General features: G+C 38.6%; 1 long non-coding RNA gene across 1 annotated transcript in view; it reads right to left on the bottom strand.

Annotated features, from left to right (window-relative positions):
- Window positions 1-268: 268 nt before the first annotated feature.
- The window catches only part of LOC119703243, a 93,933-nt gene continuing 75,112 nt past the window's right edge, over window positions 269-19,089 (bottom strand). Inside the window, exons 2-3 of the long non-coding RNA XR_005257599.1 lie at window positions 6,055-6,168; window positions 269-325 (exon numbers count right to left, since the gene is read on the bottom strand). This is a non-coding gene — a long non-coding RNA (uncharacterized LOC119703243). The remainder of the gene's footprint in view (window positions 326-6,054; window positions 6,169-19,089) is intronic.

The following is a 19,089-nucleotide window of genomic DNA, read 5'->3' as shown; positions in this document are numbered from 1 at the left end:
AAATGCAATAGGCTTGCATCCAGCCCTGTAATGTGTTTGTCACTTGTGGAATAAAGCAGAATACACAACAAGAAAGAATTCCTGCCACAACATATCTTAGGCATTTTCCCACACTTTTTGAAACGGCAAGACTGCACATTTTGCAACTTCAAGTAATTTTACAAGAAAGAATAGTGACTGACTTCCCCATTTTCAAACTGATAAAAAATTAAGGTGCTTCCCATGCATCCTCTGGTCACTACACCTTAATCTGAATAATTGACCTTACCTGCTTTGAGCACAGGTAGAAAGATGCAGGTCTCCAAGCAACTGAGTTCCTTAGTATCTATAAGTGAAAAGAATAAAAATATTAAAATCCTCAGGGCCAGAGAGCTTCCAGAAAAAAAACATTATATTCAGGTGTTTGCATTTGCATGAGGCTGTCATTTATATTTGTCCCAGGTCGATGGGACTGGAATTTCTTGCAATTGCTTGGTCACTTATTGACTAAGGTGATGTCAGGGCAGTTCTCAACAGAGAAATGACCCTAAAAAGACTCCTGACACCCCTGTCAGATGCTGACACGAACAAGCTAAAAGGGAAAGTCATGGGCATTGATTGTCCTGCAGCAGTGCTACAAAGAGAGGACTGGACACTTCAGAGGTACGGATTCATCTCTGTGGAGGAGAAACAGCTACAAAACTTCAGTGGCCCTGAATTAATTTTTGACTGAAATGAGCAATATCAGCCTCTTTTAATCCACCACATGGGCAAGGCAGGCTCAGCAGGGCAAAATGCACCGTCCCTCTTGATAAGCAGCAAACAGCCATTCCACTTTGCTCTGCCCACTGCCAAGACAGGTATTTTTAACCTGCAATTTATTTCTGTCTGTCAAAGGTGAAAAGCATTAAGCCATTAATTATTTGAAGTGATTTAAGAGACAGCTGGAAGCCAGGGAGACTTCAAAAAGTAGCCGATTATTATTAATTCATGTGGTATTCATTAGTGTGTCATTAATGATGCTGCTTTCATTGATATTTGATATAGAATGCAACACTATTGGAATTTCTCTGCAATTTAACAACTGCTTAAGAATATTTCCTGAAATCTGAGAGTAGTACAGATGATTTCAAGCTAACATTTAACACTTTATGCAATGTCAGGGGTATTCTGCACCAGAGAAAAATCAGCACACATGGAAAAATCCAGCTATGACCTGACAAAATGCTTCCCTACCCTGTCCTATCAGATATCTAATACTACACCACTAACCAAAGACTTTGCCTATAAAACTCAGATCAGGAAACACCCTTCTGTTCCAGCCCATAAAACTTGTGGATGCTGACATCCAACATACCAACAAATTCCCTAGGCAAGCAAATGGTGATCCCAAGAGGATCCTTCAGCTGCAGATGTCTACAATAAAGGTACTATTACCTTCCTGCACTATACACTGTCAGCATTAACTTTGCATCTCAGGCTTTTTTAAGGTATTTATGCACCCACTACATGTTGGAGCCTTTTAACAATTCACTCTTCACAGTCCCACAGGCATGTATCTACTGTATAATCTCCATTCCCCTTCCCACCAATATATTCTGTTCAATGCAGTTGAAGTTCATACACTCACTGATAGAAACCAGATTTTTAATCTAAAGACCATGAATACACAGTACAATTCCTGGCAGAATCTTAAAACATTAGAGAAATACAGCTCTATTTTAAAATGAAAGAGCTCCAAAGATAATTTCCTGCTCTGGGATCTGATCCTGTGAAAGGCATCACTCCACACCTGAGGACTCTCAGTCCCTCCCAGTGTCAGGTTATTACTGACTGGCCCAAACAGAGAGTTCTGCAGGCAGCACCCACACCATGTCCATGGAGAGAAGCTGTTGTCCAACATGCCTGCCTGACCACAGAGTATTGGGCACTGATAAACAAACACCTCATTATCATAGACCAGATTATCTGACCAAACAATGGATAAAGAGCTCCTGCACAACAAAGGACATACACATTGTGGTGGAGTTTACAGTTTGAAGTGCCCAGGAGCTTTATTTTTCCTGGAAAAGAGATAAAAGTTGAATTAAAATACACCATCTAAGTGAAAAGGGTTGCATTTTGGCAGAGTGGGATCATTTGAAAATAATAAGTTCTTAATTTACAAGACGCTAAATAGGCTCCAAAATGCTCCCCTAATGTAACTTGGACCTATCTTTGCCAAAGAAATTACAAAGATGCCTGCATACATCTCCCACACATCCTCACCTGAGTGAAAAAGCCTCTGCAGTCTCCCCACACTTCCCAGTTGATCATGGAGAACAGAAGCATCCAAGTTCAGAGACCCCATTCCTGATGTATTTCTAGCTAATCAAAAACCCAAAGTTCTTGGGAATCACAGAAGTACATTACCTTCCACTTTAAAATATTTAGACCAATTGAAAAGTTCCCATTCCATATCTGCCTTCCCACTGCCCGCAGACTGAAGAAGAACTGGTTTAAGTACAAGGTAAGATACACCTTTGTGAACACCACTGCATTTCTTCTGAAATGCATTAATATCCTCACCAGTCCAGCTGTATGAAAGGCTTTCAGGATTTTTTTTCTTTTTTTTGGGGTGGGGAGAAATAGCTGGTTGACAACTAGTGAAATGACAGGATCAACAAAATATTTAATAAAATACATTTCAGGTCCAAAGTGGAGTTTCTGAGTTGGGAGTATTTTTAGAAAGAGACCTACCAAGCCCATACATAAGTCTCACATTAAAATTGGGATGAGCAAAAATAATTTATAGAAGTAAAATAAGCAGTTTCTTTTTTGAATCTGTTGTGTCTTTCAGGACACAAATGTCTTCCATTTAAAACCTGCTGGATAAATGTAGAAATCTTAAGATCAAACATGTTTTTCTTCTTCATGTTCTGAATAGTTTTAGAGAGAAAATAATTTTTCCACTTCCAACCATTAAGTGAAGCATTAAACAAGAAGAGGATACAGATGCACAAAATTATCAGTAGTACCATTCTTATTCAAACTTATTTTCCCTGGCTCACAGATCACAGAACTGTATCAATGCAGGCCCTAATCCTTCTCCCAAAGGTCTTGCTATTGAATTTCAACTAGAACAAAACTAAGCAGTAAGGAGGGAAGAAAGCAGTGGAATGGGAGCAGACAGAAGATAGGCAGCAACTGTAGTAGAGATAAGAATAGATGGTCACAGGCTAACATGGTGCATAATTTAATGGCTTTCTTGAAATGCTGAATTCCTTTTGGGGGCAGATCAAGTACCTGCATAATAACTTTCTGTGATGTTAGAAGTGACAAGCACCTTAAAATATGTATGGAATATTGAAAGAATGAAGAAAAAGGGGGAAAAAAAAAGTGAGTCTGCTTATTATGCCTCAGTAGTTTTTCTTTTATTTCAAGCAGACTGTATCTGACTGAATTCTTACTGTCTGAAGGCAAATGGAATAGTCCCACCATGACCACATTTCACTTTTAGTACCACTAGATTTGGGTAGCCTAAATCTTAAGGCTTCACAAACATTTCAGATTGTACATATTACCTGTGGTACAGTTCATAAAGCACAAAAATCACTGGTGGTGTGCTAAAGTGGTGTGCTACGCCAGATTTTTTTCCATGACACAAATATGGTGCACTACTTAACCAAGATTAAGGACCATGTAGTTAAGTGTTCACTCATCAGGCCTGCTGTTCCAAATGCTTGCCTTACTTAGACAAAGGGGGTTTTTTGCCTCTTTGAAATAGTTAATATTTGATCATTTCCTCCCATGAATAAATCACTCGGCTGTAGTTCTAAAATGGTATGCTACAAAATCTAACTCTGAAGGTAGATGAGGACCCACAAAATTTTGCCCAGCAGATTATAAGGCTTTAAAATATAAGGCATCAATCAAATCAGGATCAGTCCTCCAGACCTAGTTTAAATCACATCTGCTGCCCTTATATTCCCTCTTAAACTACCCTTCACAACAAAAGGGCACACAATTTGGCAAGTGTTCAGAAATATTGTGGTAAGCACTCTAGGAATGGCCAAAGGAAATTTTTTAGTCCTTAGAGTATAGCCCAAATTGTGAAGTGGGACCTCAGTCTGTTGAAGGATCTGAGAGCATGTCTATGTGTAGGTTTGCATTTGTATTTTGGATGAGAGTCACGTGCTTGGATAAGAAAGAGTCACATGCTTCAAAATATTCACATGCTTAAGTAATGCAGAATAGAAACCTCAATAGTTCCATACTTGCATTGTCTCTATATGAACTGGCACTGCTTTTGAAAATCATCTCTCACTCTTCTGTGCTGCACTGTCATGGTTTAGTCCTTCAACCTCATTACCCTTCTGTTTTCTTTAGGATATTTTTTGAGATCCTCATATAGCCCTGAAGCATATTAATATGATATAAAGTTGCCTCTAATAACTGCAGACCATCCTTCTTCATTCCCAGAATGGTAAAACAAAAGGAAGCTCAGATTCTCTCACAGGTTAACAGATTGGAAATTAGAATAAAATAAAATGCTTGTAGTTTTATCTCATGGAACTATCTTTCCAGGAACATTTTTTGGCAGTTTAAGTACTCTTAAGTTCATTATTATTTACTGTTGTAGCACAAATTAGTGTGGTGGGATGCTCAACCGATACCTGCACAGAGAGGTAGCTGGAATTTCGTATAACTAATTAAAGTTTATTAAATAAAGAACTAAAATATGGGCATCCACCTGCTCCACTGTGGCCCGGCACAGGCTGCAGGGGCACAGCTGCCCCACCGTGGTCTGCACACTGAGCTGCACCAGTGCCTGTGCAAATTCCACCTAAAGCATTTATGCTTTCCAAATATGTGAAATGCTTAATAGCAGAAATTCTTAATTAGGAGACAAATGTTTACTTTACCCTCAAAAGTGGATTTGCTCCTCTGTGACCTAGCAAGTCCGTCTTTAATGTGCGAAGCACGAGGGATTATTTTGTGAACTGCATGCACTGAGTGTTCTTTTCTCTTCAACCCCACTATGACCCCACTTTCCCCTTACAGTGGAATATATTTCTTTGTTCAAATTCAAGATTAAGAATTGGATTTCACACCAGTACAATAGCAAATAAGCTCAGAGTATGAATGGAGTTATGTTGGAGTGCAGAGGTAAAATCAAAATCTGTCCTATTTTCTGAACCCATATAGTATTATCATTTACCTTGTCTGTGTGTAGAGTAATCAGGTTGCTAGTGGGTAAATTATTGTAAAGCAGATGGTTAATAAAACTGTCCACTGTGTCCTTCTGGAATTTCCTATTTGTGTTTGGAAAAGGAAATTCTTTAACCTGCCACTTCAAGCTTGGGAGAAAAGCTCTTTCTCAGTTTCAAGTGTACAGGATCATATTTACCACTTGGGACTTTCCAGTTCCAATGCTGTCACAGAATTATGGGTGGGAGGAATGCTAGTGTTGGAGATTCATCTGAAAAAATGGACCTTACAGTGTTGATGGATGAATTTTAAACTTTTAACTTTCAGTTCTGGTTTTATTTTGCCTGTTTTGAAGATAATACAAATCTTCCTGCCCTTAGTCCTTTAGGATCCCATCCTTCATACTCATAGCCATGCATTTCAGCATTTCAGTCTTATGAAAGAAGTACTAATGGAAAATTTTCCCACCTCCCAGTTTATTGTAATTTTAACAGGAAAAATAACCAACATCAAGTAACAAGTGAAGAGATGAGAGGAAAAGGCCCCAAGTTGTGCCGAGGGAGGCTTTACATTGGGTACTAGGAAAAATTGCTTTGCTGAAGGGGTTGTCACTGAAACAGGCATTCCAGGGCAGCAGTGGAGTCACTGTGCCTGGAGGAATTTGAAAGATGTGGATGTGGCACTCAGGGGCAGGTTTAGTGTGGACTCAGTGGTGCTGGGTGAACAGTCAGACTCAATGATCTTAAGGGTCTTTTCCAACCAAAATTACTCTATACTTCTATGATCAAGTTTACCAAGATCTGCATTTTTTCCTGAGATAATTTTTCCCCGTGCATGATATTGAGGCTCATTTCATTTTTGCAAAGCAGGCCTCAGGCTCCTTACCTCAGCTGGTGATGGCAAGCCCAGAAGATGAATTAGCCACTACTGAGGGGACAGTGCCAGAATTCTTCAGGTACATGAAGAGGGACAGGCCCCTGGCCCTGGCAAACCAAACACCTGCAATAAGAAATGGCTCTTGACAAAATTGTTCATGCACTGAAGAAGAGAGAATAAATATCTTTTTATCTTTGAGTTTGGCAGAAGGGAAGTAAGGAACCACTCCTAGAGGGCAAGTGGCCCTGGGGAGCTGCTCCAGTAGCCTGGGAGGAAGATGATACTGGCACGGAGCTTAGGTTGTTTGCCATAGCATTTATAAAATCTCCTGGCAAATGTTAGTGGAGTGCTGACTTTGCTGTAATGCCCTTGGCTGCTTGGTCTCACAAACAGTCTAAATGGTCTGGAGTTTATGACAAGACATATTTATGAAACAAACAGGAAAAAAGATGTGTTTGTTTCCTCTCATTTGAATTACTAGGAATTTCCATGAATACATTTCTGGTTTAGCGTCTGTCTTCTGTTTAGCAGTTCTTAGTGACACTATAAATATGTGCTATAAATAGATCTGCATAACATGCTAGAAATTTCCATCGGCCTTGGAGCACCCTTTCAACACTTTCTGCAACAATTTCAAAATATTTCCAATGCATTCTAAACAAAAAAACCCTAGTTCTTACCTGTATAGTACACAAAATCTAATGTATTATGGGCGAATCCTTAGCCATAAGGGCTGACTATTCTCAGCCACTAAAATGGAATAATGATAATTTACAATAGCTTAAGATGAGACAATGAATTTTGGATCTACACCTGAATTTTAGGTGTAGATAATAGGAGTAGTTTTACAATAAATTTTGAATGTCATCTGTATGTAGGAGTCTCAAAATATATAGGAAGCTTTGGAATGGGATGAACACTTAAGAGTAATTTTATTTGAGATCTACTGATTGAGAAACTGGCTGTTATTTGCCTGGCTATTTATACAGAGCTTGAAGGGGAAGTGAATTTACTTTTGGATAACTGAAACATCTCTGCAAACACTTCCCTTGAAAAATACTGGTTTAATTTTGTAAGAAAAGTAGTTTCACCTTTTTCATTACCCAGACCTGTATAGATGGGTTAGGGATATTCAAAGTACAAAGTCACCACCCTGATCTTCCCTAGACAAGGCAAATTAGAACAGATCAGTGTCACCCACTGGAGCAGATGTTTACAGCAACTGAGCCTGAAGATGTAGACAGACCAGCTCTACTCCAAGATTTTGTAAGGCAGTCAAAGGTTCTGCTGTTGCTTTGAGACCTCTTTGGTTCTTTTATAATCTCTCTAAGCTGTTTCAGCAGTCATACCTTATCAAATCAAGTAATTCCTTGCTTTCAAAGCATTCCTGGCTATTTTGGAGGAAATTCTTTATGATTTTAACCCGATTCTTCAGTGCCTTATGCAGTATATTTCCTGGGAGCATGTTCCAGACAGCTGACAGACTTGCCAGGTAGGATTCTAGAGAATTTGATAATTTGCATTGACTTGTACCAAGAATTCTGAAGTTCCAAGAGGCAATATAATTTCCTCTACTAATACTGCATCTGTGCATACTAACAGGATATTTTCTAGGACACAAACAGATGAACAGGTCAGGCAAATTTAGGCTAATGAAAACCAAATTGTTCTAGTAAGTGCCCAATCTTTGCCTAAAGGTTTATTTCTTGGATAAAAAATTCAGACTTTCAGTGGTTATCATAATTCTGAGATACTTTTTTTTTTGGTCATTCGTGATAAATTTTGTTATTTCAGTTTCTTTATTTTTATTTTGATTTCATTGTTCAAAAGGTAATCCCTTACAAACTACTGTCTAGAATAATTGAATGTTTCTTAGATAAATCTCTATTTTTCTTAATTCCATCAGTATAAAAACTATTTGTTTCCATTTGGTCCTTCCCAAGGCAGAAAACTTCATAAGCCTAGATAACCAATCATTGACAAACAGCAAATATTAAATAAATACTTACTCAGTTGCCTTATCACAGTAATTCCTTAATAGCGATGATATTTCTTATTGCTTTAGTGGATCATATAATTGCTTAATGACATGGGATTTATCCCTTGTTCATTATCCCTTATTTATTTACTATGAATTTCATACTACTCTAGAAAATGCTTTCATTGAGAACTGATGAGACTGTCTGGGCCAGAAAGGATATGAAGACATAATTTCCTGAGCCCCAGGCCAGACAAACACAGCTGATGGAGTGGCAGCAGGGGAGCAAAGCTAAGAGGAAGAGGAGATGTCCCATGCCACAGAGGAAAGCGGAGCAGTCCAAAGGTGATGAGCTGCATGGAACTGATGAGAATAAGCACCAAACAAAGGCATCTGAATGGCAATGGCACTGCCTGAAGGGATTTCTAGAGCAGAGAGAGATGGCTTAGGAAAAAGAGACAAAAACCTGGGGTGCAAATAAGAGGGAGTAAAAAGTGTGGTGTAGACCTGTGATGGGGAAAATGGAAAAGACAGACCTGGCTGTGGGCCTGATCACAGACTGAGGCCATCGGCTGGCAAGGGTATGGAGAAATGCCTGTGAGACAGGTGACAGAGTCGCTCTTGGGACAAACGATTAAGTCAAATGTAGCTACAAACACCTACTATGACCTGTTTCCTGCCTGTTCCCTCCCAACAGAAATTTAAACATGGGCCAAGAGGCACTCAGTGTTTGCTGGGAAATGGATGAAAACAGAAACTTCAATTTTCCCAATCAATTCTTTGCTTGTTTTGTGTGGATTTCCTAGTATATTATTAATAATAAACTTTGAGATAGAAGTTACTTAAAATTTAAGAAAAGCCCAGCAACTTGCAAGGCTCCCAATTTTCACATCGGAATACTTTTTTTTCAGATTGAGAAAAAGCCTGAAAAAGATATTTTGGATAGTTTGAAAGACAATGAGGAAGGTACAGAAATACAGGACTCATATAATTCTTCAGAGCAGTTTTGCTGCTTTCCTTGGCGCAGGCAAGAGGAGGGTCTCCATCCCTGACTGAAACATTTTAAAATGGATTTTTACGAAGGGGTAGAGTAGGAGGAGTTCCCTGGCATGTACTCAGCAGACAACATTTAAATGGCTTACATGGGTCTGAGTCTTGGAGTCCCGTAAGCAATTCTCATCCTTTTGACTTTTCACGGCCTCAAAGTCCCAATTTTAGCCTGCTGCCTGTGGGCTCCAGACTAGGAAATCTTGGAAGGAATTATACTTTGGTTACACTATCCCACTTTGTCTTTTGTGACCAGATGTGACCATCATTCAGAAGACAATACATCAGGATTTCCCCTCTCTTCAACCACAGTAAATCCTGTTTCTGATGTCAGGTACAGCCTGCATAACAATTGCACAGAATTATCCACTATGGTTTTAATTGCCTGACTTCAAGTACAAAGAAACATTTTCCCGTTTTTTTTTATTTTCAGTTTACAGTCATTTGCAGCTTAGTTATTCATGCTAGGTGAGACTGAATTATTTACCTTTTTCCAGGAGTTCCTCTTTTTTTTTTTTTTTATTAGTCTCACCTGATATAATTAGAAAATAGCATAGGAGAATTGAAAAAACAGTATTTAAAATGAGATTAATTGAATTTATGCCTTGTTCTAGAATAGTGTGTATCATTGTAACGTGCAATTATATTGGTTAAAAAAGACCTCAACTCCCCCCAGGTTACAGATTGATTTCATGGTTGTTTTGTAAGCTATTGCTCTGCTTCCTGGGGTATCTCTAAGGCTCCGTTCAGCACGGAATCCATTATAAACTACACATTCAGATAGATGAAAGGTATTATAGCAAGCTTAACTTTGCTGCTATTGAGTGAATAACGATTTATAATTATTCCTTTTATGATGTTGAAGTTAGCTAGGCATGTGCCTACCAACCCATTCCTTTTGTTCCTGGAGGTGTTGCTTTTTAGCAGCAGTGGTTCCAGACATCTCTTAGACAGTAGATTTAAATGAGAGCTGCAAGCACACCCTTGCTGGTCACAGCGCTCATCTACAGATTTTTACATGTGATTTACAGTCTGTTGTACCCTATTTATTGCCTGAGTTAAAGTGAAATCATCAACACAAAGAGACAGTCACAAGTTACTCTTTATTCCTTGTGTGGGGCGCTCAAAAGAGAATGAAGAACAAAGAAAAGGAAAGAAGTGTAAAGGTGAGAAATATTTAGAAATAAACTAGAAAGTTCAAATAATAAAAAAAAGCAAACCAAGAAATATAAGGAAATACAACAAGAAATATAAAGAAAATAAAATAAATAAACATAAAAGTTACTCATTATCTTCCTTTTCTGAACTATTACTGAATCACTTCACTGTTTAAAAGATAAGTCCCCAGCAGATGTGAAGCAGCATTGCCTTTAATCTCCAGAACATCACTTGGTCGATTGTAAGTGATGGGAAGTAAAAAGTAAATGAGCAGAAACAAATTTGCAGATACAGACAGAACTTTAGTGAGATTTAGAAAAGCCTTCTCCCCTGATCTCTGGCTTTCCTTGTTTCACCTCTCCCTACCTTCTGTGAACCATAGTCAGATTTCTCTCGGAAGTATTTTAATCTCTTGTCAGTAGTGATTTCTGCAATTGTCAGAGACTTGCTACTCCTCTCTTCCTTCTGTTCTTGGTGTTCCTCAAAATGTGTCTCCACGTGTCTGCTTTTCTGCTGGGTGTACATCAGTTTTGGTCCCTGCAGAAGAAAGGTTTTGCCATAGGACACATGGTCCTGGCCTTACTAAGAAGTCATCTATTTTATATTTTTTCTTGCTTCCATTAACAATGAGCAGAGAAAAATGAATGAACAGCCATAGATGGGCAAGATTATATTTTCAGGAAAACGCTGATATAATTACATAGAGATTTCAGACTGAAAAACTGACTTTGTGCAGTTCTCAACAGATACTAATACAAAGCCAAACTGCTTTCTTTGGGAAACAAAGGTCATAAGTTCGTCAAGCAAAAGCAGAGTTTAATGGTAAATTCAGGATTATTAGCTCTTGCTCTGGAATCCTGGCTCCATCTAGTCTGAGTTCAGTTGCTTCTTCCTGAAAGCTTTTTTAAAGATGAGATGATATCTAAGAATAGATCCTCTCATGAGAGACAATACCCTAAAATTATGCTGAGTTTTCAAGGTATACTCCATACTGTGGAAATAATGGGAAAAAAAAATAGTGATGAAAAGATAGGCAGAGTATTCCTAAAAATCTTTCATTCAAGAAATAAATATTATTCTACAGAGGAGGAAAGTATTGCAACTTATGAAGAAATTAGGCAGAGGGGTGAGCACCTCTCTTCACACAGCCCAACACTGCGAAAGAGCTCTGGAGAGTGAAAGGTGGTGTGCTGCTGGAGCCACGAGTGCATTTCCATGCCGGGAGTAGCAAACCCCTCTCTGAGGCGAGGGTGAGCTAATAGTGTGCGAGGAGGAAAAGCCCTGGTGACTCTGAGTGGATGTGACTGCTCCACTGTGCGTTCCTGTTAAAGTGCCAGTTGTTTGTTTTGACTGCGCTTTCTTATTTCAAACAAAGGATATCAACAGATTCAGATTCCAAAGCTTCGCCCTGCTCTGTGAACAAATAAATTGTACTACATTTAGCACATTGAAAATTCATAGAATTTGTGAAGGCAAAGGCTTAAGGCATGCTTGCCATTACTCACTGCATATTTATACAAGTTCTCTAAGCCTGGTTACAGCCGCTGGCTGCACTCAGGTCAACAGCATCACATAATAATGTTGAACTGTATTAACTGCATAAATAAGAGATTTTAACGGTGGGCTCCATTTGAAGAAGGGGTCAGCAGCGTTAAGCTAAGGGCAAAATTATTCTCAGACCTTCAGTGTACGTCTACATTTCTGTAATCCAGCTTCCTAATGTACTAAGAGAAAAACAAAAGTGCTGTGCTGATATGAGACAAGTAATGAACAAATCTACCTTGAAAATAGATCTGATTAATTTTTTCCTTCACAGAGAAAACAACATCTTTTCTTTTTGAGAAAAACTGAATTTCTATTCATGTTTTTTGTTCTAAATCCATTCTTCTGTGCTGATAATATTGTATGCATTATTAATTCTGAGTGAGATACTCCAGGCAGTCTAGAATGACATGAAATAACAGCTGGGAAGCTATAACTGAATTATAGCTGTTCTAAGACAAATGTCCAACTATTTTTATTCATCCCACCAAGAATGCTGATTTAGAAGTAAGGCCCTTTTAAGGCCCTTGAAACACCTTTAAGCACAACTCTTTCAAGCTATTTTTTTCTGTACTGAGAAACCTTCTGATTTCAAAATGGAACGTGGCACATCTTTATTCATTGCCTAGTGGTTTCAAGAAAGAAATAATAATTGATAATATTACCTCAAATATTGTGTGCATAGTCAGCCTGAGAATTTCTATCCAAGGAATTCATAATATAAAACACTATGGAGATGATGGAAAAAAAAGAGAAATGCTCCTAAAATCAGAATCCCTGAGATTAATGGCATGATTCTGACTAAGATGAAATAAACTGACTCCACTGGCTTTTGAAGAAGGGCAAAGCCTTCTTCAAAAGACAAGTGAAAAAAAAAAAGACAAAGATGAGAAAAAAAAAGAAAGTTGCACAAGTAGACATCTGATGAGATTCTTCAATTCAATACTGGCTCTGATTACAATCAGTCTTTTGATTGCAGAACTCAACTGCTTACTCTAAGGTGATATACAAGAATAGCAAGCAACACTTTGTGGTCCACATCCGATTCATTCGCAATTATTTTAACATTAAATTATGGTGCTTAGATATAAAGTACAGGTAAAACAGTCCCAGTTCTCTCTCTCTCATTCTTCTTTGTCAGTGTTTAGCCTTTCTGAAACCAAATCTAGTGTGTCAGTGAACTACATAGAAGAGATCCTTCCCTTGATTTTTCTCTCTGGAGACACAGCAACAAGTTCCTTACATTTTTTGAAAATACTTCTTCAGCAGGGTGAGCATGGTCTGAGGAATCACTCGGCTGAGCAAGGCTGACTGTCATGTCCCAGGAGAGCCCCTCAGAAGGAAGGAAATAGACAAGTGTTTTCCATCTTCAGTGAGTGTTAGCTTAACACTTTCCCATTCACAAGCTGCAAGCTGCAGCCCTTCCTTGCCTCCCCCTTGTGTTCTGGGTAGGAATTTTAGGAGGCAGATGTAGCAGCCTGTTAGTTTGCATTAGTGTACTTCAACTCTGTGACCTTTCTCCACCCTGCAGTCGTCGGCTCTGAGCTGTGCTCCTGGCACGTGAGGGATTCTTCATGAGGGATGAGCTGGGTGAATGAGAAATATGTCTGGCTTTGCCAAAGCCATGCATCAGCTGCGGCTGTGAGACAAGAATGTATGTAAAGTTTCATTTATGAGTGCTGCCGAAACTGAGAAACAGCAAGATCTTTTACTCTTGCATTAAGGGATTGCATGGAAAAAAAGTACAAAGTATTCAAGTAATTCCCTTTCCTTAGGGGGTGGGAGGTCATTAACAGCTATTTCCAAGCCTGTAATAAAGCTGTTTATGTTCACCCTCTGGCTAGCACTGTTCTGGAGCTGCCCTCAATCCCTCATCATCAGACATTATCCAATGCTTTAATGAACGATGCTCTCACACCTAGGAAAGTAAGGTATCATGGGCAAGGCCCAGGTTGACCCAGTTCATACCAAATTGAGTTAAAGGAGACCTGTGAAAACATATTTTATCTTTACAACTGAGCACAATCTGCTGAAGCAAAGAATAGCCTTTTAACAGGTATTAATGTGCTAATCTGCTATTGAAATTACATCCACAGTCTCTTCAGAAATTATGACCTCTTGCTTGTATTAGAATACATATCTGCTGAAGATATAAAACAGATGTTTAGTGATGGGGTGTAAAAAACCTTTTGATTTTCAAGCTGTATAAACAGGACTCATTATTTGCACTCTCACAGGCATGATTTTTGTACTGGAGTTAATAGTAGGTTAAAATGGCACTAGTTAACCACCTATTTCTCCAATTTGCTCATGCAGAAAAACACATGGTGAAATTTTATAAGTATACAATAGTTAATACTAAATTAGAACCCTTTGAAAAAATCTTTCCAAACCCATGTTCTACTACTAGTAATTTAGTAATTCACAAAGCTATACACTTTCAAACCACTAATTCGTTTTATAGATCAAGCATAAATAAGGTTCCTTGAGCAGGCCTTTAAATATCAGACTGGAGACACACTTTAAAAGGTCAGAAAATAACTCTCCTAACAGCACTGATCCTGTTTGGAAAGGCAGGTTATTGACCCTCTCCAATGACCAAGAAGTAGTTTCATGGTAATTTACAGTGTTTCAGGAAGATAGGAAGTAAGGGGAGCCCAAAAGAAAAATTACATCCCTGTGCCCTGCCAGTCATCAGCTCCATAAAGAGGGGACACTGGCTAAAAAGAAGAGAGCTGAATGTGTGGCAGCTACTTAATGGAGAAGGATGAACTTGGCAATTCCTTGCTGTCCCTTTCCATGGTATTAATCACTTGCCTTTGTGGGAATACCATCTCTGGGATTGCTGAGGGTAAGGTTTGCTAATTAAAAAGATACTTCTGGTCTGATCTCTTAAAAGACTTCCACATCCATGAACGATTTTTCTACATTTGGAAGAGTACCCTCAAATTTAGACTTTTTAGGTATTTTTGCAGAATTCAGAGGAATATAATTGCTGAAGTAAATACTGAATACAGAAATTGTTTATAGTTTATAGTTCATTGAAAAGTATGGACACTGAGTTTATTGAGGTCACAGAAGTTGTGAACTTTATCAACTTTTGATAAAGTTGAACCATATAAAGAAACTTAACTAGGTTTTGCTCTTGTATTATGGGCTTAGCTAGCAACTACTAAAGTTCTCCAGATTGGGAGAAGAAGAGGAAAATCCAAGCTGAGACTTCTGTGCACACAGCTCGTAACTACAGCTCACATCAACCAAAATCAGAAAAGAGGAATGGGAAACAGTACAAAAAATTCAGGCAGACTAATCAGTGGCATAACAGGAAAATTAGAGAGCAGGGAAATGTATGTATATACTTATTTGCAAAGAATAATAAAGAAATAGAAAATTAATTTAAACTAAGTTTAACCATAAATGAAGTCTGATTATTTACAAACAGTGCTAAGTCACCTTTTAATATTTTTTGTGGAGATTATATGTAAGATTATTCAACTGCATGGGAGTTTTCAGGTTTGGATGTAGATTTAGACTTAAGCAGCCCAGAGACATTGAGAATTCTGTGTAGAGGAAATCAAAATGTATCTTCTTTGGAAGATGGAAAATGGTGGGTTTTGAAATCTGCTTTGGTTTCATAGATTCTCTGTTCCCTGCCAACACCCCCTTGCCAGGTCCTCATGCCCTCAAAATCCACACAGCACATAAAACACTCAGCAAGAGGATAGCCCTGTCTAAGCTTTATCTCCAGAGCTGGACTTGTGCTGCCTGGAGCTGTTGGTGCCATGCAGTAGTGATGATTTTGGCCTAGGCCTCCAGCTTTCCTGACAGACATCAGCTTCCCAAGCTCAGCAAACTCCATATCAAAGCGAGTTCCAACACAGAATTTTTAAAATTGCCTCTTAATTACTGTAGTTATGCTAAGAATAGAGAAGAGCAGCAAAACATCATTGCTAATGAAAAGTCATTGAAGTAGCAAGACAGATAGATGCTTTTAATTCAACGACTTGAGATGCCAGAAGATTTTCTCATCTAGGCATCTGGGAATTAAAAACTTACTGAGCATAATTGAAGTGTTTGTCTGCCCTAACCTATAAAAGGTTTATCCACAATGCCAGTTACCATCTAATGAGAAAGGATATCTGCCAAAGAGAACAGTAGTCTATTTTTCTCCTGTATCTCTGCAAAGATGATCATCACAAGTAGTTGGAACAAATGCAAATAATCAACCTCCTATTATTATAATTGTTTGTATAAAAGGGTTGCAGTTAAAGACTCATGATATAAATCAGCAGTCTATTTAATGCAGTTAGTTATCAGGTGTGCAATTACGCACATTTATTCCCTTGAGTAATTGACCTTAGCCTTAAGTGGATGCCCTCTCCATCATGTTTACTCTGCTATTCTTTCCTATCCTCTAAACAAAATAACAGATCTATAAATCAGAGACATTAAAATAGCTCCAGAAAGACGCCAGGCTGTTTGTCAGCCTTCCTGCTCTCCAGACTGCCCAGTTACAGACTGCAGGGTGACGCCTCAAGAGCTATATATTTTACTCCCTTTTGTCTTTGCTGTGCCACCTTTTTTAATTGTCGGGGATGGGTGATTTTTAGGATTACCTGGCCAAGTCCCAGACGCAGTTTCTACAACAGAAGATGTAACAGACCTGCTGTGATTATCTAAACGAAGAGAGCTCTATGATATACAGGCAAATTAGCTTTAATACAGCTCAAGTGTCAGCATAGGCTTGCCGTCATTTTACCAACCATTTAAATGTGAAGGACAGGGTTTGGGTGAGCAAGAAAGAATTCAAGCTGCCTCTTTAACATAACTTTCATGAGAAATTGAAACTAGAATCCTGTTATAATAACTCTATTTTCCTCATTTATGTAATATGTATATAAATGTTTATTTCTGATATCAGCTTGTAAATCCTGTTTTCTGGTATTCTCTACACACCAAGACAACTTATTTTACAAACTCCCGCTTCCTACTGGTGGTAAAACACTACCTTTTTGGCTTCTATTGCATCTGTTGAATTATTCTCTTGAGAAAAGCCACAAAAGTAAGAATAAAGCAGAAGAACGAAGCATATTCAGCAGATGTGAGATGAGTCTATACAGGCTGAAAGGATTCACTTCAAAGCCTGAAAAAAATAAAATCTGCCCCATAAGCTAGTGAAGCCTGACCTTAGAAAGCTGATCTTAGCTTAGGAAACATTAAGAAAGGAAAGGAGAAAGAAGAGAAAAACAAAATACCAGAACTTTTCAAGACCTCATTTTCCATCTTCGGCATAAGCCCGCAAATGAAACAGATTTATCTACTTTCCAGTCTGACAAAAGTTACTCTTCCTAAATGAAAAGTTTCTTTCCTACTCAGTGCTGTTCTCCCTGAGCACCTAAATTACAGGAGCCACTAAAATTCTGCAGTTCGCTTTTTTTGGGCAAGGCTCTTCCAGTCTTTACAGCAATTAGGTACATCCCAAGCAGTCCCTTGATCCGTTTTCTGCTGGGGATCGTAATCCCATCTATCAAAACTAACCACCTGCACTTGGAAAACAACAGCCCTTGCTTCAGCAGTGGCCTGGCCAGTCCTTCTTCTCCTCTACTGCAGCCAGGAAAAGGGTAATATCAGCAGGGCTGGCAAAGACCTGTTGATAATAAACAGTTATGTGCTTCCCACAGAGTCCATATGCTTTTGATCTGCCTGAGCTGAAGCAGGCCTGTGCTTCTCTTGCAGCTATTTTGCTGCTTTGAGGGTACTATGATTGTAAGAACATCTGTCAAATGAAGTCATGACACAGGACTGTGTTTTATAGCTAATGCCTTCAGGAACAAGCAAACTTACATGGCTGAAACTGAGTTAGACATCTAAATGTTCCAATTGTTCCATGTTGAAATTAAAGCATATTAAAAACCTACCCAAAATCAAACACAGCACTTAGGAGTCAAGTCCAAAGCTGTAAACTATGCAGGGCTGGCTGTGGAGGGAGCCACACCTCATCCTCAATGCTCAGTATTAACAGTACCTACGTGCACATCCTCCTTCTCCTGAGTTCTGAGCAGAAGCTCCTCAGTCCTGAAAGGTCACAGAAGAGCTCAGATCCATCTCAGGTTTCACCCAATCCAATTCGAAGATGCTTTTCTTTAAGGCTAAACTCTCCCCGAGGTTACAGGGAATATTCCTGTATAAAAGTTCCCATATGAAATTTTGCAGAGCTTATTTTACAGAAAATACAAGCTTGTTTGGGTTTGTGTCATGAGGAGACAACTGGAAATTCCTGCTCTCATTTTGTTCTTGCAGTGCATCTAACAGGGTGCCTGTGGGACAGATGTAATGATTTTATGGCATCAAACCAGACAGACTGTCTCTTAGTTACCTTCCAACTCCCTCTGAATGTCTATTTTTATGTTATCTTGCATATCTTACAATTGTTATTAGTTATAGAATACACATGACACCTATTTTATTATTCCCTAGCTCATGTAAAAATCAGATAAGTAACTTCGTCAACAGCTATAGTGACTACACCTACTGTCTGATTTACTGGGTACTCCAGTGCTGCCATGTCAGTCTTCCCATCACATATTTAGGCATTACTTTAGCTTTATATAATTTTCCTAGGCTGAAGAACCTCTCATTTACTCCTTCAAACTGTTCTTCTAAGCCTGATCTCCTGAAGTCACTCCTTCTGCTTTGCATCACTTCCCAATTTAATACATTCAAATGCCTTGATTATTATAAAAGTTTTGTCCTTCAGAAAGTCAGATGGGTTTGGTAATGTTGTTTTACAGAGTGATGCCAAATCCCAAGGGTTCAAGCTTGACTTCTTCAAGGGATAAGGTAATGATGTTGAAAATGATTCCATTGTGCCATCTAAGTATTACCCTTATTAATCAATCCTCAAAGCATGTTAGGAATGCTAAAATCTCTGAATACTTGGTCTTTAATTAACATTACTGAATTCATGCATTGCTTTCAAACTAGAATAAATCCAAAGCTTCTCTAATATTGTGGGATTGTTTCTGTTTGAAAATAGTCAGCTTAAAGTAATATTTGCAAATGCACATATTGCTTCATCAAAGATATTATTAATGTCTTTTAAAAGTAAGAGTGATACATGACCTCTGTGTATGCCCTGCTTGATGTAAGCATTTCTACTGACATCTGTGGGCACTAGGTAAATCTCTGGCCATTCTGTAAATGTTAATTTTGCATTAAGCAAAAATTAGCACAACTGTTATGTTCCGAAGAGGAGAAACTGATGCTCCCTAAGCAAGGCAAAAGTCCAGGTCACAGCACAGGCTGAGTGTCCTTCCCAA

Source organism: Motacilla alba, chromosome 7 (assembly GCF_015832195.1).
Source record: "Motacilla alba alba isolate MOTALB_02 chromosome 7, Motacilla_alba_V1.0_pri, whole genome shotgun sequence".
Classification (NCBI taxonomy): domain Eukaryota; kingdom Metazoa; phylum Chordata; class Aves; order Passeriformes; family Motacillidae; genus Motacilla; species Motacilla alba.
Note: the sequence above shows the minus strand (reverse complement) of the source record. Positions and strands in the feature narration are given on the sequence as shown.